This window comes from Rhinolophus ferrumequinum, chromosome X, assembly GCF_004115265.2.
Source record: "Rhinolophus ferrumequinum isolate MPI-CBG mRhiFer1 chromosome X, mRhiFer1_v1.p, whole genome shotgun sequence".
NCBI lineage: Eukaryota > Metazoa > Chordata > Mammalia > Chiroptera > Rhinolophidae > Rhinolophus > Rhinolophus ferrumequinum.
In genome coordinates, this window is record NC_046284.1 from 26001070 (window position 1) to 26021205 (window position 20136).

Consider the following 20136-nt stretch of genomic DNA (forward strand, 5'->3'; position numbering starts at 1 on the left):
ACACTTAACTAAAGGCAGTTACAGCACCAAAATGTTAAACCAGTCTCTCTCACAAGCCAGACTGCTATGGGAAATGAAGGGCCAAATTGGGATGAGGGAGCACCAGCTTTCCAGGAATCCATAGGTTTCAGGATGGAAATGAAGATGCTGTTAATCACCTAGAGTGATTTTTAAATTATCGTAAAGACAGATATGCTTGAGTGTTCGAGGAAATTCAATCTATTTCAGACAAATGAGATGACAGTATATTTTTCTACAGACATTTAGCCTAACCAACTACAATTATAGGGTCGTTCTCCTACGTGAACAGTGCACTGAAAGACTACTGGGGATCTTTTTCTCATCAACTCTAGTCCACAGGTACTGAAGTTTTTTTTATTTTATTTTATTTTATTGGGGGAATATCGGGGAACAGTGTGTTTCTCCAGGGCCCATCAGCTCCAAGTCGCTGTCGTTCAATCTAATTGTGGAGGGCACAGCTCAGCTCCAAGACCAGTCGCCGTTTTCAATCTTTAGTTGCAGGGGGCACAGCCCACCATCCCACGCAGGAATTGAACCGGCAACCTTGTTGCTGAGAGCTTGCGCTCTAACCAACTGAGCCATCTGGCCACCCCTCCAGAAGCTCAGCGGCAGGTCATTGACTTCATTCTAGTTGTGGAGGGCGCAGCTCACTGGACCATGTGGGAATCAAACCCGAAACCCTGTTGTTCAGAGTTCACGTTCTAACTAACTGAGCCATCCGGCTGCCCAGGTACTGAAGTATTTGAGTGACGTAGCCAATTTAAGCTCTCCAGAGGAAGCACACACTTTCTTTATAAGCCCTTCAAAACTAACTCTATTCTGGTTTCAAGTTGGGAGTTATAGGTATGATGCTTATATTTAACCTGTTTTAAAGCTTCCTCCAAATCATGCAATACTCTTTGTACTCTGACCATAAACAAGCAGAAAACAATGTTCCGTCAAGAACCATATATTTCTGTCCTTGTCCCTTCCTATCTGCCCGTCATACCCCTGACCTACCACCTCCTTCACCAGCCAATGTCCAGCTCTTGCTATTGACAACCACTGCACAGCCAATTCACGTTCTAGATAAAACGAGGCAAAGAAAAAAAGATTTCTCCAATGAGCTTGTCTTCAGACCCTTCAACTCTCGAGTTGATTTATCACCTGAAAGCCTCAATCATCAAGGCTCAACTGAACAGAACCCTACATTGATCAGAATTTAATGCTGTTCTCCAGTTTTCAAAGAAGCAAATCACAATAAAATAGTCACATCAGGGATTTGTTTTATTCTTTGAACAATTTTCAGAGATTGTCCATATGCAACACAATATCACTATTCGTTCAACTGATAGTTATTGAGCTCCTACTATGTGCCAGCATTGTCCTAGGTACTGGGGATTCAACAATTAACAAAAACTCCCTACCTTCATGGAGCTTATATTCTAGTGGGATGAGACGGACAATAAACACATTAAATGATTCTGTTTACAGTATGTTAGAAGGTGGTATACAACAGAGGCTACGGGTCATGGTGATGGTACGGGTAGGGGGGCAGAATGGGCTACAGTTTGAAAGGGGGTGATCAGGACAGGTCATGCTGAGGACACATTTCAACATCTTGTAAGGAAGCAAAGGGGTAAGCTATGCGGATATTTGGGTGAAGAGCATTCCAGGCAGAGGCAACAATCTACGATACAAAGGTCCTAAGGCAGGAGGCTGCCTGCTAACATCAAGGAAGAGCCAGCAGGTCAGCATGGCGCAGAGAGAGTGAGCAAAGGGGGAGAGGCAGTGAGGGGTGAGCTGAGCCACATAAGCCCATTCTCTCCTCAGTTCTCACCCTACTCCCTATCTCTGCAGCACAGGTGATTCTGGCCCCGCCCCTTTCCTTATACTTGCCCCTCTCCGGATCCAGTGCCTGCTGGCTTCTCTAGGGTCCTTCTCTCCCTCCACCTGCCCCAGAAACCTGGCCCTCGTCATACTCAGTCTCTGCTTGTCTCTGACACCCTCTCCAATCTCTTCCCCTTTCCTTACTCTTTTTCTCCCTATTATTCTCCCAGCTGTCTCCCTCTACCCTTCTCCCCTGCTTCTCTTCTCCTTATCTCCTATCTCTCTCTGGCACAGTTCCCTTGCCTCCAACTTTCTCCCCTTTCTCACCTCTCTTGCCCCTGTCCTTTCCCTCCTTTATCTCGCTTTCTCCTTTTCCCCTCAGGCTCCACTCTCCTCCTCCTCCCCCCACCACTCTCCTACCTCACATCTCAGCCTTGCCTCCCTCTTTTGTCTTTCTGGTTCCCTCTGTGTCTCTTGCCTTCCTTCCTTCTCTGTCTCTTTCGGTCTCACTAGTCAGTGTGGCTCTCGCTGGTTCTCCACTACCCGCCTCTCTGGGTATGTCAACCCTGCCCCTCCTTCTCTTTCAGCTTATGAGATCCCAGTTTCAACACAGCCCCTTCGTGCACTGATGACGCCCCAATTTGTATGTATAGCCCTGATCTCTCTCCTCAGACCCAGACCAGAATTTCCAACTGCCAGCAACTTACTCTTAATTGGATGTCCACTGAGCCCCTCAAACTCAATGTGTCTCAAACTGAACTCATTATCTGTTTCCGTAAACCCCCCACGCCCAGTGTGTTACCTATCCCAGTTAATAGCACCACTATCCATCCTCTAGTCTGGAAATTTCAGCATTGTCGTTGTCTCCAACTCCTTCTCTCCCCCACTGCCTGCATCCAATCAGGAGTCAAGCCTTAATAATGCCATCTCTGTCCTCTCCTTCTACCTCCATCCTGACGCAGGCCCTCATCATCTCTCACCCAGAATATTACAATAGCCTCTTAACTGATTCCTCTGCCTCCAATCTCTTGATTCTACAATCAATTCATCTTCTAAAGCACCAGTTCGATCCCATCATCCCCTCCCTCCTCAATGCTTTCAATAGTTTTCCTCCATCTTCAGAATCAAACCTGTGCTTCTTAGCACAGCATTCGGGGCCCTCCATGACCTGGCCTCAAACCTCCTCTCTAGTCTCTTTTTCTGCCACATCCTTTCATTCCCCTGCTGCCCTTGCCATCCCGACCCTTCCCTGAACAGACCATCCAGTTTCATGACTTTGATGTTTCCTCACCCTGAAATGTTCTCTCCTGTTCCCCCTCTTCCTCTCTCTGTCACCGTCAAGGACTAGCTTAAATGTCATCATGTTTTCTCCCCAGCCCCAGCCCATAGTCAGTTACCTCCTCCCTCTCTGGTTCTGAAACATTTCATTCCTGTCTCTACCACAGCCCTGATTCTTATTCTCCTCCAGTGTGGTTACCTGGGGATGTGACATGTCTGTCTCTCCCACCAGACAATCAGCTACTTAAGACAAGAAACACCGTCTTTTTTGTCTCTAGTTCCTCTGCAATGTCTTACATAGAGTAAGCACTCAGTAATTGCATGTTGTGTGGAACTGAATCCTGGATGAGAATTGAGGTGATGACCCTGAGAAATTGTCAAGAAGTAAAATCAACCAAAACAAATGTGTCCACCATGCACACTTACTTGCTACAGGAAAAGAAATGTTGTACTTCACTGAAAAAAGTATACATTGTCTATAGTACACCCTTTGGAGTTGACTGATCCTAGCCTGGTTCATTGTCTTTAAGCTATTTTGCACCTCTATAAATTACAGGTAACTAATGGGTATGCCAACTCTGTCTTGTCCCATAGAGTTTGGACTGACTTTCCTCCCCACTGTGGAAAAACCAGTTTTGCCTCCATTTGCAACTCAATTCCTTTGCTCCATATAAATTTGTGCTTTTGGACTTTTTCTTTCAACCTGCTATAACATCTGTCTGGTTCCCTTGTTGATTAATGAGTAAAATAAAATCTTTAACACGTGTTCATTTTTATGTCCGTACGACTCATGATTTTACCTTTTTCTGAAAATTATCTTTAATATTACTTAGACAGTTATGTGGGTTAACATAATTTTAGAAAGATTTCAACATGGGGTATGACAAATGGATTGACGGTCTGCTTCACATCATTTCAGCAGGATCCCATTCCCTGAACATCCTGATTAACCAAGTTTTGACTATTTCTTAGAATATCTTGGAATATCTCAGCTTAAGAAACAATGGATCTGCCTGTTGGCTGATACTCCAGGTAATTTTTTCAACTTTTCTCTCTATAAAGCATTAAAAGACTTAGGCCATGGAAGGGGCCGTTCTTGCCATAAGATGAATTTCAGTATCTAGTACAAATTATAGTGGCTACCTGAATATTTGTAGGCAGCAGATATAAGTCAGTCACCATGGGCTTTTTCACTCTTAGGTTGTTTTTGTTCTGTTTAGAGGGGTTAGTAGCTTGTAGGGCCTGGGACACACATCAAAGGAGGGGGATCCTGGCATTTGGAAACAGAACAACATATAAAATCATCATCACCTAGACAAAGGAGTTTTTACACTCCCCCCAAAACCCAAAATAATAACAACCACAAAAAGAAAACCAAGTGAAAACCAAAATAATTACCACACGATACACATTTTATGACTACCTAGAAAGAAAAACTGATACTGGGCACTCCATTTTCACAAGATCCCAAAGATGGATCATCTGCTTAAATCTGGGCCTCCTACTCTTCAGTTATGATTTTACCAGAGCAACATCCCTTCCTATGTGAAGCCCACTGCTGCTAATTAACAACAGCCTTTGCTGCGGAGGGGCGGGGCGGGGCGGGGAGGGGTGGAAAGCACAGGCAGGAAAGCATCGAGATAAGTGGTCTACACAAAAAGGCAAGATGTGCCCTCCTGAGCCAGAGTAAGCAAAAGGAACTTCTAGGGAGGCACTGATGGTGTCAGTGCCTATTTAGGACAGGAGGACTCAAGATGGCCAACAGACACCAATGTTTCCCACGCCAGGATAACTGAGGAGATTGTTTAAAATACAGAGTCATATGTCCCAATCCTGGAAATTCTAGGGTTTTATTATTGTGTCCAATCAAATTATTAACCACTCAACTGTACATTACTTATCAGGAGAAGCGAGCAAAAAAGAAAAACTTTACAGACACGCCGCACTTGGTAGGTTCTGCTGCTGTACACAATTGCATACCACTTGCTTTCACTCGCAGCACCCGCACTTACTTGTGGTGGGCATTCTCAATCTCTTACTCTCGCTCCCTCTCTGATGAGAACCATCACATCAAAGGCAAAAGGCAAAGTTCCTAAAAGGAACTTGGAAGAAACCTGGTAATCCCATATGACCCAGGAAGCACAGGCACAAGGATATGAAATACCTCAAAGGATTTTCCCAGATGTCACAGCCATGTAATCGTTAAGAAATGAACAGCTGCACAGCCCCAGAATCAAATGCTGGTCACTGCCTAGAAGGTAATGGGACCACTGTGAGCTATGCCCACTTTGCGGAGGAAAACTCAAGATACATCCAATTCGTGGTCAGAACAAAGGAGAGCACATGCTCACCAATGCAAAGTGATAAATGTGGCTGAAAAAAACAAACAAAACTTTTCGATTTAGGAGGCACACGTACACATTAGTAGAAGGACTGAGAAAGATTCAAGGGAATGAATCCAAAAAGCAGGCAGCAGTATAAGTAGCTAGACATAATCACCACACTACAAAACAGGGGAAACCCAAACAAAATTGGACTAATAGGAGAGCAATAACTTTAAAATGGGGAAAATAGCAGCTAAGCTGAGGGAGAACAGATAGTAGAAGAGAAACCATAATGAAGCAGAGATCTTCCTCAACACCCCCCCCCAAAAAAAAAAAACACAAAAAAACCCCTAGAAGTCAAGGACAGCCATGAAAGGTATAAAGGAGAAGCCCATAGGATATAGCAACCAAAAGGGGAAAAAATGAAATAGGGGAACCTGAAATATTTCACCATCATGGGCCAAACTGAAACACTATGGGGAAGCACTGAAGACAGGCATTTTAGAAAAGTTTAGAGAGAATGTGCTATCAAAAGGGGAAGAACATCAAATTATAGACCAAGTCAGGGTTGAGGGGAGTTGGTAATAGGGGACAGGCAGCACTAAAACTCAAAGAAGATTTTACAAACTTGGTAGAATTTTTTGGTTTTGTTTTGAAATGAAGATGCCCAAGCAAGCAGATTTCACAACAACTACAAGCAAAAGTATTCTCATCATGCATATGAGGAAGAGAAAGACAGGAAAGGAGGTAATAGAGCATCTATCCGACAAATGCTTTTTATCAAGGTAGGCATTGTTTAAAAAGTTAACCTTGAAAATTACCGGAGAGGGTGCTTGTCCAGTGGACAAGTTCCCCAGAATCATGAACAACATAGCATGAAACCTGACCATCTATTGGACTCTACCAGTGAGACAGTAAATTGGAAACTCAAGATTAAGAAGGTCTCAGTTAAACTAAATCTGGTAGTACTCTCCCAAGCTTCTTTGGTTCACATTGCCTGGTGACCTGGAAGCAATTATGACTTTAAAAAATGAAAGAGCTGGAAAATATTCATCTTGAAGCCTGACCCTGAATCTGTCCTCAAGAGGATAGGTGTGGCCAGTAGACAGTTTAAGAAGGAGGGTTGGGTCAGTGATGACTAATGAGTAAAGAAAACCAACTTTGGGACCTATTGCTCCAATAGAAATCCAGAGCTCTGGGTAAAGCTCCAATAAGACAGAGGCATTCACATTAAAACTTCCCAGAAGCAAAGGAGAGGCTACCCCATTACCCCACTTTGGGAAAAGCAGCATCTAAGACACCCCCCAAAGAAGATCCAAGACACCACTGACATTGAGATCCTAGGGCTAAAGTGAAAAGGCCATGACTTTCACCCAGCCACCACAGTGCCTTTAAAGAAAGGTCTAAACATCTCAAAAACATTGCTTTCAATAGGAAAGTCTACACATACCCAACAAGGATAACTTTACCTGGCTTTAGATATAGAACCCCTACCATAGATCTTACCCTCCTTATCGCTCTGCCTTCTTCCATGTGTATTCAACAGACTAACATTCCTGTTCTCCCTACTTAATTACTTATGCCAAACCTCATCTCCTACTGAGGAAGCTCTCCCAATGTAATTATTCTAATGTACTAATTTCCCATATAAGGTTATTCTAACAATCTCCTCAATATCCTCCCCCCAGTCCCAGTATCTATATTCCCTCATCTGTCCCTACCATACATGCCCCAATCACTTGACTTTGCTTCCTTTCATGCAAAACAGGTTCCCCTACCACCACACACAGACATACACCCATACAAAATCAACTGTAAATAATCTGCTGGGTAATTGAAAGGCAGAAGGGACCCTTTCCACTGTTCATCCCAACCTTCTGCCTGACAATCTATTCTAGCACTTTCTAGTTCCCCCTTTGTTTTGTTTTGTTTTTTCCCTATCCATATATTTCCACTGGTTCTACCCCAAGGAATCAGTCTCATGAGGGGCATTGCGTCCTGTTCCCAGATACATTAATTCCAGTCCTTTACTGAGAAGGCTAAATCATTGCCTGCACACAACTCTAGCATGGACACCTTCATAGACTCCTTGGGTACCTCAATGTTTATTAACCTTGCCTATAAACATTTATGAGACTGGATACAAAGGAATCTTGACTATCTGTTAAACACATGCCAGCATATTCATTCAAATGAATGCAGTTACCTCCAAAGTAGTCACCTTGGGAGGCTAGACATTCACCTCAACGGTCTGGCCAGGGCTTGCGACCTCCCTGGTGCACTTCTTCGGTGAGCATTACCATACAAACCCTTTTCAACCGAAAACACACCCTTTTCAATCTCCTCACTAGTGTGGGATCCCCATCCATTCAATTGGATGTTTAAAAACTGCCAAAATCCATTTGGGATCAGCTAATCACAAAGCAGCAACACCCTTGAAGTGTGATACACTCTACTACCCACAGCCTAAACTGTGGGGGAAAAACTTGGAGAGTATCTTCAGCCCCCACTTCTCAACCATCTCAGACACACCTCACTATGTCCATTTACTATGTCATCTGCAAAATGGGAAAAAACTAGTCCCTACTCAAAACTAAGAATAACATGAAAGCACTTGAAAGGACCAAAGGTAATCAATTCCAACAATGAGATGGGCAAAAGCAAAAGTTTTAATCTCTCATTTACACTTTCATACCACCAGATCAGTTTAGCTCTTCTACCCACGACCATGATACTTTTCCCCTATTAGTCAAATAGTACTCACTTCCATTTCCCGCTGTAAAGAAATTATTTTACTCACTTTAAGGAAAACACCTCATCAAATCTTTATACCAGACCTAGGATCTACCTGTAAGATTTTGTACAACTTCTAGATGTCATAGATATCAAGAAAAACCTAAGTGATCACCACAAAATCAGTCCTTTTCAAAATGCAAAGCCACCTCAAAATGTCACCCTAAGTAACTAGTCATCTTCTGAGCACTTCTTATTTCTACTAGATCAAAAATAAGACTTGGCTTTCCTCAGTCTTGGTCTTCAGTAGGACCACGTGAATATTTGGTGTGTCTTTCACACTCCAAAGTTGTGCCATTGTAATCTGAAACTTGAATCCCCTTTGCGATGCTTCCTCTGTGTCCTCTCTGCCATGAATTGTGACAGTGGCCCTCGGCTATCTCCATTTCCATATACTGCATTTATGATATGGATATTTTTTTAATCTAAAGAGGATTCCTCCTCACCAAACTTTGGCCTTTCGTTTTTTTAAGTCTCCTGGACCTCTTACACAAATATTTGGAAAGGTCATTATCAGGCTATCTTTTCTATTTTCTCACCCCAGACTATACACTCATTTTATATGTGTGTGTGTGTGTGTGTGTGTGTGTGTGTGTGTGTGTATATATATATACATATATATATACACACACACATATATATACATATATATGTGTGTGTGTATATATGTATATATACATATATACACATACACACACATATATAATTCATTCAAAGGTACACACACACACACACACACACACACACACACACACAAGTAGTTCACAGAATTTGAGACTCTCAGTATTAGCTCAACCTGCTACCAGTATATAGGTGTATCAGGGCCAGAAAGAATATTTTATACTCTTTTAATCACCCTCCCAATAGTGTCTAGCATGATACGAGGCACACAATACACACTCAATAAATACTTGCTAAACTACTGGAAAAAAAACTGAAATCCTCTCAACATCACACAGAAACCAAGGATCCTGTGGTTTCTTTCAAGCTAAAGCATTGGGTCTATGGATTCCTTTTACTTCCCTTGCTCTCTCAGAAACTTTCTCTTCTTTCTTTTCCTTACTTCCACAATAAAGACAACTATAGAAATAAAATAAAATTAGATGGGGCAAAACAATAAAATCAACTTCCAATTATCTGAGCGTGGTTTAGCCACAGCTAATTTTTAAACCCAGCTTACTTATGGACTGCCTTCCACCACTTACAGTAGATTCGTGCTCAAGGAACAAGTCATTTTAATATTTGCCTAAGCAGAATATAAATAGGAACGTAAATCTGCTGGGGATGGGGGCAGGTAGAGAATAATAACGCATTTCCAAAGTCAAACAGAAATTATTATAGTTGACCCTTGAACAACTCAGGTTTGAACTGCACAGGTCCACTTACACACAGATTTTTTTTCAATAAATATACAGTTGGCCTGCCATATCCCTGGATATCATATCTGTGGATTCAACCAAGTGTATATTGAAAACAGTATTTTCAATCCAAGGTTGGGAATCTGTGGATGCAGAGGGTCGACTGTATACATTGTTCTAAGCCATTTTATATAAGGGGCTTGATCATCCACAGATTTTGGTATCTGTGAGGGTCCTGGAATCAATCCCCCCGAGGACAACCAGGGATAACTACAGTTAAGTTTTTGGGGAGTCAAAAGTTATACACAAATTTTAAACTGTGGAGGGTCAGTGCCCTTAACCTCCATGTTGTTCCAGGGTCAACTGTAATTCTTAACTGATCTACTGTTTTAAATTGGCCTGCTATCACTCTCTCCCTATACTGTCATAACTGATTGTTGGCATCAAAGTCCATTCTGGCTGCAGAGAGGGTCTCTATGTTACAGCCCATCTTTTTTCTCTTCTCAGAAGTTCGGTTTGATGATACCTGAGCTGTTTGAGATGTTACTCTCTCCCATCCAATCGCTGACGAACATCCTTGTCATAGAGCCATACTAAGTCTGGGCTCTATATATCAGCTTTTGTAGAACTTCCAGATGTTAGAGACAGCTGGAAAGCCCAAACAGTCATAATTAAACACAGCATCCCTTTTCAGAAAGCAATGTCGTTGTTGTTTTTTTTGAAATGTCACCCTAGTAAACTAGGCTTGGGTCATTTTTTAAGCATGCGGCCAAAATGTCCCCTGAAGTTTCAACTAAATATACACTCTTCAGTTCCTGCCCTGAAATATTGAGCAGTATTACAGCACAGCTGTTAAAGAAGCTGCCACTTCGACCTCAAAGGTAGAAGCAATAATGCAGTGATGAGCCAAGCTATTTCTTCCTACCACGTTGTAAATGCTAAATATGTACTAATACAACAGGAATATGGAGAAAGAGCACAGAAGTCAAGACACAAGGAGAGTTCTCAGGAGCTATTAACAGTTTTCATTCTGCCACCTAGTTTACCACAGTATAATATAAAAGGTACTGCCATAGGACACAACTGAACAAGAAAAAAACTAGATAATAATATAATAATAGATGGTATTTATTGGGCACCTGCTATGAACCTCGTGCTACATATATATCACCTCACGCAATTCTCACAATCCTGAGAGATTGGCATTATCATCTCCGTTTTATAGTTGAACAAACTGAGGCTGAAGAAAGTTAAGTGACTTGCTTCCTGCCACCCAGCTAGGAAGTAGAAGAGGAAGGACTCTAACCTAAGGCTGTATGTCTCCAAAGCCTGAGGTAATTCTGATGCATGCTAAAGTTTGAGAACCACCGCAAGATACTAACCTGTGTGTGCTGTGACCAAGTCAAACTGAGTAAAGCCTTGTCATCATAAGATACCTAAGCACCTCATAGATCCCGGTATAGAGCGCACTGACTCCTCCTGGGGATCAGAGTCACATATGGTGCACTTCTCTATAGAACTTGGAAAAATGAAAATCTGCTTGTTCTCCTTGTCCCTGGATACCAGCATTATAACAAAAGTTAGCTGTACCCTTAAATGGCACTAACACTAAGATTTCTAGGCATACCTTAGCAATGAGGTAACCAAATTTTATTTCTTAGCAGACAGTCGGTAAAGAAACCCGAAACACAAAGCTTTGCCTGCTCCTCAGTACTCTCAATGCTTAGCTTAAGGTCTTCTTAAAATCCAAATAAAGACGTATCCTGGCTCACATACTCTCACAAATAAATCTGAAAATTACCACGTTTCACAAATAAATAATAAATCATCTCTCTTCAAATTCATCACAATTCATTGACCAGGGAAAATATGACCTTCACATGCAGCCAGCAGCCACTTTTTAAATGTTTTATGGGGAAAGGGTGGCTTTTGCTTAAAAAAAAAAAAAAAAGAGGGAAACAGAACAACATGTTTGAATTATGGGGATAGAAACAGAGTTAAATTTTACTCTTTATCAGAATTCAACTTCAGTTCACCAAAGAAAGTTTTCATCATAAAAGACTGCCTTTAAGTTATAAATAATGGGAAAGTGTAGATTTAGAAAGAGAATAGTGTCTACACTATTTTAGGGATGACCATTAAAAAACTGACATGAATAAAGCCTAGTTTGCATGTGAGATTATATACAATACTGTACTAGAATCCTAGTGGCCAAAAGATAGATTACCTCTTATTACCCTTCCTCTTTGGCAGTACTGAAGTTAAACCTTCTGGCAAGCATACTCACACCTAACTGGAACTCAAGCATTAAGAAATTTCCTTTCTTTTTAAAAACTCAAAGGTCTAGAGTCTTCCTTCCCTCTACATAATCATTAGGGGCTTCTCCACTTTCCGGTCTATTTTATCCCATCAACAATTTCCACTTTCCCTAGCTTTCTCTCTCTTTCACTTTAGTGTTCACTTTCCCACCCAACTCAACCATGAGCTCCTCCTCTCACAATCCCAGATGCTGGTTGGCTCTGGAAAACAGCTCCCTACCCACTGTGGCTGTTCTATTCCATCTCACACTTAGCTCAGCTTAGAATCAATGAACCACTCCAGATGCCCAACCCCTGGATAGCACCTCTCCTCCATGCTCCCACCCCACCCTCCAATTCTGGCCCAAGGCTCTCAGGCCACTGTTCTTTATCCTGTTTCACTCTAGAATTTTCATCATTCACCTCCCTATATCTAGAATTCCTCCCACTTGCAGACTGGAAAAATTGGTGTATTCTTACTTTCTTCTTCTTTCAAGACCATTCTATTTAGGACCACGAATGCCTTCGCCCATTCACTATCCTTACTTTGTATAGACTTTCTAATTAATGCTTACTTAGACTTGTAAGTCCTGGATCTCAGTTAACCTCTGCTTCTTGGGCTCTCCCCAGGGAGAGGCAAGTTTTTACCTTCTCCAACACCAGCTCCAGATGACACCTGAATACACATCTTTCTCCTTTGGCTAGTTATTCCACTCTCTTTCTCTCACATTCTGCCTGTACACTATCTCTAGATTCTCTATTTCTTTATGGGTAAATATTTTTATATTTCTTCCTACATGCCAGTTTCTCTCCAACCCTATTTTTCCACAGGATCATCCTTCTCTCTTGCCCCAACCTTAGTGATTCTATCATGAAAGTGTAAAGAGCCTTAAAGGTTCTTCAAACTTTACTATGGAAAACATTATCCTGGAGATTTCAAGGTTCCACTTTCTCCCATGTTAGTTGGCCCTAACACGGGACCAATGATGATAACCTTTCTTCCCCCTTTACTGCCCAACCAACCCCCCCTCCTGACTTCTCTTTTTACTTCCCTTCTTTCCAGTATTCAAGTCCTTTTCTCCCTTAATTCTGTTTCCCCAAAAGAAGCACCTCTCTAAAACCCATCATCCAGAATCGTCATGTCCTGAGATCACCTGCCACCTGTACAAAACACTTTTTCCTATGTAGTGAACTGCACCATGATCAAAGCAAAGAGACTCCTGGAGGGGCACCCTTTGCTTCCCAAGAAAGTCTACACCACTAAGAAAGAAAGGGATCCTTCCTCCCTCCCCTCTCCTGGTAAATCAAGAGTCAGATCTACAAGTGTTCTTGGTGCAGCCACCATTTCTCCTGGAACTCACCTCAACTCTGCCCAATCCAGACTCCAACAGCAGAGCCTGCCAGGTACCTGGCTTTCCTCTGCCCTAATCCCAACAATTCACCCTTTTCCTTCTTGGCCTGTTCTAAAGAACCAGTCTCCCTTAACCCAGACATCAGAGTCTCCCTCCCCTTCTTCTATCAATGACTTCTCAGAGCCAGCATGGAAAGAAACCTACATACCCTTGCTGAAACAGGCTGGTAACAGGGTCAGCCCTCTTAAAAGTCAATTTGAGTAAGGCTTTGTGCCTGACGACCTGTGCCTCTTGTCCCCTACATCTCCCCCGAGGGCAGTTGCCTCAGTTGCCCTATCAAAAAATGAGTCTGCCTCTCAATATCCACATGGCTTAAGTCAAGATGGCCATGTCCCTCCTAAACTCCATCAACCTTCAAATTCTCTGAATTTGAGTTACCAAGCCCCCTGCTCCTCCTAGCTCCCCCAGTCTTTCCTACTAACTTTGCTTCTTCATCAAAATTTTACAGGCTCCTCCTCCAACCGTTTACTTCTATTTGGAGCCCCTGGGTGATTCTTGGGATTGGGTTATCCCACTTACTCTCCAGTGGAATTCCCCAAATTTCTTTCCTACATACTATCCTCTTTGGTACCACATGGTGATATCACCATCCAATTTAAGTACTTTGGTACTAAACTAAAATCTCCTTCATTGTCCTGCCTGCCATGTCCCTCCAAAATAAACCTCCCTCTATCCCAACATTCAAGAATAAGACAGGCAAACAGAGAACTAGATGACCTTTAAAGTTCCTTCAACCTTGGAGGTTTATTATCAACCTAATCCACTCCCAGCCCCAAATGCATCTCCCTTCATTTCCAAAAAAACAACAACAAAACAAAACAAAACAAAAAACCACGTTTCAGCAGTGTGACTTTGAGCAATAGTCTTCTAAGTTAAAAAAAACCATGGGGCTACCAGGGCAATGCTAACCTACAACGGCACCCCAGAAGTGTCACCAAAGATTTTTGCAAAGGTACTCCACCTCTCTGCCACAGAGACGACCTCCAAATTGCCTTGAGAATATTCAGCTGTCGCACGAAGTTACTGGGCCCCCTTCCCATACTCGCCTAAAGAGGTCCTAAACCCTGTGCTAGATGCGTCCTCTCCAAAGGACGCCTTTCCTTACTCGCCTACTCTAGTAGACACCAAGAATGGACAAGTATCACATCGACAGCTTCGCACAACCAACGTTGAAAATTTCAAAACAATAAAACAAAAACATAGTGCTTCCACTGGGGGAGGGGGAGGTGCGGGCGGAATAGAAGGGCACCCCCACCGGCTTATGCTGTTGGCCTCCAGGATTTGCAGTGTGCTTCCCTCCCGCCTTTCTCCTCAACCACATCTTTCCCTACAACAATCTCCCGCACCTCCATAACGCGAAATCCCCAGCCGAGGTGCGGTCGGCTCCTCCCAGCCTTGCCCCGGACGTCCCTCTGGCCCAGCCTTCCTCTCGGCGGGACCCTAGCAAGGAGGGCCCGCTCCACCGTCCAGTTCACCAACCTGTCCCTTCCCGGGTTTCTGGACGCCCCTGCAGGGCTCTGTCCCGAAGCAGAAGCTCGAAAAGCCAAGCCCACGAGGCCCGTCGCGGGACCCACCCCCCCTTCCTTCTCCCAGCACCTTGTCCTCCATGCACCGGCCCCCGGGGCTCTTCGTCGTCGTTGTCCGGGCTCGTACCGCCCCCGTCGGGGCTCCACCCCCGGCCTGCCCCCGCCCCCAGGACGGCCCCCTCCCCACCGCGCGCCGCCTGCGCCCTCTGCCCCGGCACGGGACTCCCTTTGGCCTCCGTTCCCCGCCCAGAAGCGGCGGCGGCGGCGGCGGCGGCAACGGCTGCGGCGGCCCCAGCAGGAGCAGCGGCGGCGGCGGCAGCGGCGGCGGCGGCGGCAGCAGCGCCGCCCCGGCCCCGCCCCGCCGCCCGCCGGAGCCCCACGCCCCGCCCGCCCGCCCCGCTGCCGGACTGCTCCCCCCGAAGCCCACCACTAAGCCCCCCCACCCACGCCCCAGCCGCGATCCGCTCGAATCCAGCTCCGCTGGGCCTGCTGTCTGTTCCTCACGCCCCTTAGGACCCAGGTGGGGGAGCCCTGGGGTTCGCGGCCATCCTTCGCCCTCCTTCTCCAGAGACTGGGGGATTGCCCCTGATCCCGAAACCCGGCCCCGTAACCGGAGCCTCCCTCCTTCCAGCCCTCGGCTTCGCTCTCAGACCCCTTGCCTCCAGGCCTGGCGTGGAGAGCTTGCACGCCCGATCTCCCCCCTGGCTTGCCAGGGCTAGTAGGAATTGCCCCCGATCTCATCCTTCTTCAATTTAAGCCCCCTCCCCGCGGTGCCCGGCCCGGCGGCCCCCGCCCCTATAGCAAGGGCAGCGGAGCCAGGGCGCTCCGAAGTCATCCCCCGCCTTTTTTCCAAGGACTAGGATAATTGCCCCTGCCCCCATCACAGCACTCCCACTCCCAAACCCAGGCCCCGCCGCCACCTAGGGGTACCCCTTACCCTAAGGTTCCTGCACCCCAACACCGGTAAGAACGCAGCCCTGAAAAGCACCCGTCGCACCTCCCCTCTGAGGTTGGAGGGTATTTTCTCCCGGTCTCTTCAAGACTTCATCACGGACAGCAACCCCTCACCCCACCCCCCAAAAAAACAAGCCCTTTCTCGCCCTGCCCTGCTGGCCAGCATCCCTTCCGATCGTCGGATCCCTGGATGGGGGGATTGGGGCCAGGTAGTTAACAAGACTATAGCCTCCACCTCCTTTCCCGAGGAGTGGGGTAATTCCAATGGTTTCCCCCCAAGATCAACCAGACCCCCCGTTTCCATGGAGACCCCCGCCCAGCCGGGAAGAAGACTATCTCGAATTGTGGCGAACAAGTCTCACCTGGCTGAGGGAGAAGGGGGTGAGGAGAGGGGAAGGTAGGGCAGGGATGGGGTACGAAGGTGGGAAGTGGAGGGGAGCTGTCCCGAAGGGAGGGGCGAGAACAGAGGGAGCTCCAGGGAGCGCTACGTCCGGCGACACGAAGAGGACGGCGCCCCGGGGGGCAAGCAAAGCAGCCGCCGGGCGAAGGTGGGACAGGGTTGAGGAAAGGCTTAAGATAGAAAGGAGCGGGGTGTAGGGGGATACGAGAAAGCCGGGGAGTCAAAAGGGGTGGAGGGGTTGGGGGAGAGAAAAAAAAGACGCACCTGTTCCCGGGTCGGCTCCGCGGGGAGGCTCAGGCCGCCACCCGGGCTCTCTCTTACCCCCTCAGTACCGCCACCCGCTTCATACTGCCCGGATCTGATGCCCCCCTTCGCCCCTAATCGCCACCGACCTCCTTCTCCTCTCGGCGGCGGCGGCGGCGGCGGTCGGACTCTAGGAACTGAGAGGAAGAAGGGAGGGCTCAGCAAAGCGGAGGAGAGACAGAGCCACACACTGGCAGCAGCCGCGGCGAGCGAAAGAGTGAGGGGGAGAGCGGTGTGTGTGTGTGTGTCTGTGTGTGCGAGCGAAGCCTGGTGGAGTGGGTGCCGGTCGCAGGGCTCGACGGGAAGTGGAGTCCGGCCGGGTCCGCGGGCGGCGCCAGCCCGCGTTCCACGGGACTACAACTCCCAGAATGCCGCCTGACCGGGGGGAGGAATGGGGAGGAGGAGGCGAAGGGAGCGAGCGAGCGAGAGAGGGAGGGACGAAAGCAAGGAGCAAGCGGCAGCGAAGGGGGCAGAGCCAAGCAGCCCCGGTGACACTGGGAGGGGAGCCGAGGAGGAGGGGATCGCTGTGAGGACCCAGCGGATTCCAGAGAGCGAGGCAGCGGTGGCTGCAGGAAGCCGGGCAAAAAGCTAGACTCCCAAGAGAGGCGGGGGCGCTCCATCTGAGGGGCTGCAAGATCCCCAGCACCCCCCCTCGACGCCCCTCTAAGGAGGAGGTTGAGGAAGGGAAAGGATCAGTGCGCCAAGGCCTGGGGGTTCTCTCTTTCTTCCAACGCTCTCCGCCTTTTGCCCCGACCTGACTTTCTCAGGCCACTGGTGCCTGATCCAGTGTGCAAATCCAGAGACCCCAGATCTCCCCTGCTGGGCATCATAGGGCAGACACGTTGAGTCCCCTCTCTCAGGGGACTGAGGGAGGCTCCCCTTGTTGTCAGGGCGTGACTCCCCTTTTCTTCCTGCCAGCCCCCACGTCGTCCCCATCCCCTATTCCCCTCCCTGGAACCCCTTCCCTGAAGCCGAAGCTCACGTCTTCCTCCCCACCAAGAAACGGAGTCCCTCCGGGGGTGACTACCCAGCCGTCTCCCTTATGCTGGGCCCCTACCCACCAGTATCCCTTTCTTAGCGTTGCCCCCCTCACCGAGGTAGTAGAGGGGGCGACCCGAGTTGAACCGGTGGCTACTTTCCTTCCGAGACTAGCCGTTCTTGGCCACGCCGACCCTGTGTAGAGATAGAGAAGCATATTAATACTCCCGTTTCCCCCCACCCAAGTTCGGATTCCCGTGGAAATGGCTTACAAGGAAAGGGGTTGGTAGTGGAAGTGAGCTGGGGGTGAATCCCAATCCTCAAACCTCATTCCAGGTATGGAAATCCAGGGTTCGTCCCTGTCCTTAAAATCTATCAAATCGCTTTTTTTTGGGGGGGGGTGAGTAGTGGTAGTAGATTATCTAAACCTCAATGTCCACACGACTCGAAGCGACGCTACATGTAGGAATAAGATACGAACTAGGCTGCTGCGGCGGGAGGGGAAGTATACCCCCTGCCTTCATCCACCCCAAACACATACCCCTAGAAGGGTCAGCTGGCCGAGGGAGGGGTAGGCTGTGAGAGTGCTGGAGAGTCAAAGGGTTGTGTCGAGGAGGTTCAGCGGCCCCCTGAGAGCAGAATCCAGATGCTAAGAAGTGGGTGGGGGGTTCAGCATAATTGCAGATGGTGTCTTTCCTCGCTTTTGCAGGAATCGCTGCCGAACACCGTCTAACACTCGTAGTTACTTACCAGTCAATCCCCTACCCCATTTGTGCGCATGAGGCGGCCGAAGCCCGGGAAGCCAGGGCACAAACTCCGCGGAAGCTGGCCTTTCCCTCCGCCGCGCTGCCGCGGGCCTCCCTCCCTCCGCTGGCGGCCCCGCCGATCTACCTTCGCCCCCGGCCGAGGCCAGACCCCGCTCGTAACTCCACGCCCCTACTCCACCCCCGGCTCCCCCTCCCCTCACCCTCTCTCCGCGGGTCCAACCCAGCCCCTAGCGCCGCCCCGCCCTACCGCTCGGTCCGGAGCCCAGCAAGTGCCCCGAACTCGCCCCCCGCCCCCACGCCCAGGCCAGTCGGGCCCGGCCTGGTTTCCCCCTCCTGCCGCGCCCCACCCCCGAATCCACGTCCTACTTCGCCACCCAACTCAGCTCGGTCCGGGTTCGGCCCGCGCCCAGGCCACCGGAGTCCCGGGTTCGGTCCGGTGTACAGCCACCCACCCCGCCCTTGCCTGGGTGCTGGCCTGGCCCGCTGCCTGCGCCCGCCGATCCGGCCCAGGAGCGCGGTCCAGGTCCGGGTCCCGGTGCCGGCCTCGGTCCCGGCAGCGTTGCCGCGTCTCGCCACGAGGGCTCGATCCACGCAAGATCCGAACCCGCGAGGGGTGGGGGCCGCGAAAAGCAAGTTTCTTTATCTTCCCCCCGCCCCCGCCGCAGGGCCGCATCGTCCCCCCACCCTCCCCAGAGCCCCCTTCACCTGGGCAGATCCCCCGGCCAGTGTCGCAACTTTGCTCCTCTCCACGCCGCCGGGGAAGCGGGCGAAGCGGGAGGAGGAGGGAGGTGGCGGGGGTGCTGGGATCAGGCCGCTGGGCTCCCGGAGGACACGTGGGGGAGGAGGGGAAGGAGGAGGAGGAGGAAGGGGGGGCGGGCCTGCAGTTCTCGGGGCTCCCCCTGCTAGCCCCAGGGAAGCCGGAACCTCACCAGGCAGCCGCAGACCCCGCACTGGCAACAGGGGAAGAACGGACCCACCTTCCCTGGACAGCCCCCGGCTCCAGGAAGGGGGGGCGAGCAACGCCACTCGGGGTCGGAGAGCGAGCGTTTTCGCTCATGCTTTATGTGTGATTCTCTCTCTCTGTTTAGACTTAATGTATGCGGGGGCGTAGGGTCTTGCATGCGGGGGGCGCCCCCGCCAGAGGCCCCGCCCCGCTCCCGGCCCCCCACTTCCCTAACCCCGGCGACCACGATGCAAGGCTCTGGCGCTCGGGCACCGAGGCAGCCCGAGGGCGAAGCCCCAGCCCCAGCGCCGAAGTGGGACAGGTGCTGGAGAAGGGAAAATGCCGGGGCTCGCTGCCTTGCCTCGCGTCTGCCGGGCGGCCCACCCTTCGTGGCAACCTCCAGGGCTGCAAAACCCCTGGGCCCTCAAAGGGCAGCCCCCAGCCTGGGCTGTAGAGGCATCTGGGGGAGGGGGGCGGGAGCAAGAGGCCTGGGGTAGGAAGGAGGAGGAGGGGGGCGAAAGGTCTGTAAAGGGGGACGCCTGCAGGACTCGGGGCCAAAAACCTGACTAGAAGAGGACTGGGCTTCTGCCCGCGTTTCCCGGGCTCCTCAGTCATCAAACCGAGCCCCTTGACCCTTACCCTTTACCCTAACGACTCCCCGCCTAGCCAAAGGAATAAATCTTCTTATATGTTTACATCCCAGGCCGTCCCCTGGACTGAAGGGCTGAGAAGCCTGTGGTCCACATTGGAACTCAGATGACTCTACACTAGCTCCGAAGAGGAGAGCAGCTTGCGAAAGGAGTTGAAGCTGCCGGCAGACTTGCTTTCAGTCTTAGGGTAGTTCTTAGCAGCTCCAACCCTGAGCCCGTGGTGGGGACTTCAAAGGTATTGCCTTAGCCTAGAGGGCATGAGGGGAGGTGCCCAGCAGTTCCTGGAAGGTTCACGGCTTTGTAAGCGGAATGTGAACTGAATA

The 20136-nt window shown here is 48.8% G+C and overlaps 1 protein-coding gene across 5 annotated transcripts in view; it reads right to left on the reverse strand.

Annotated features, from left to right (window-relative positions):
• Positions 1-19035, reverse strand: part of BCORL1 (BCL6 corepressor like 1) — a 61044-nt gene extending 42009 nt beyond the window's left edge. Inside the window, exons 1-2 of one of the 5 annotated variants that reach the window (XM_033111064.1) lie at positions 18926-19035; positions 17569-17648 (exon numbers count right to left, since the gene is read on the reverse strand). The gene's annotated coding sequence lies outside the window, so the exon portion shown is untranslated. The other 4 variants (XM_033111071.1, XM_033111092.1, XM_033111076.1 and 1 more) reach the window with 4 other exon arrangements.
• Between the last annotated feature and the right edge of the window lie 1101 nt (positions 19036-20136).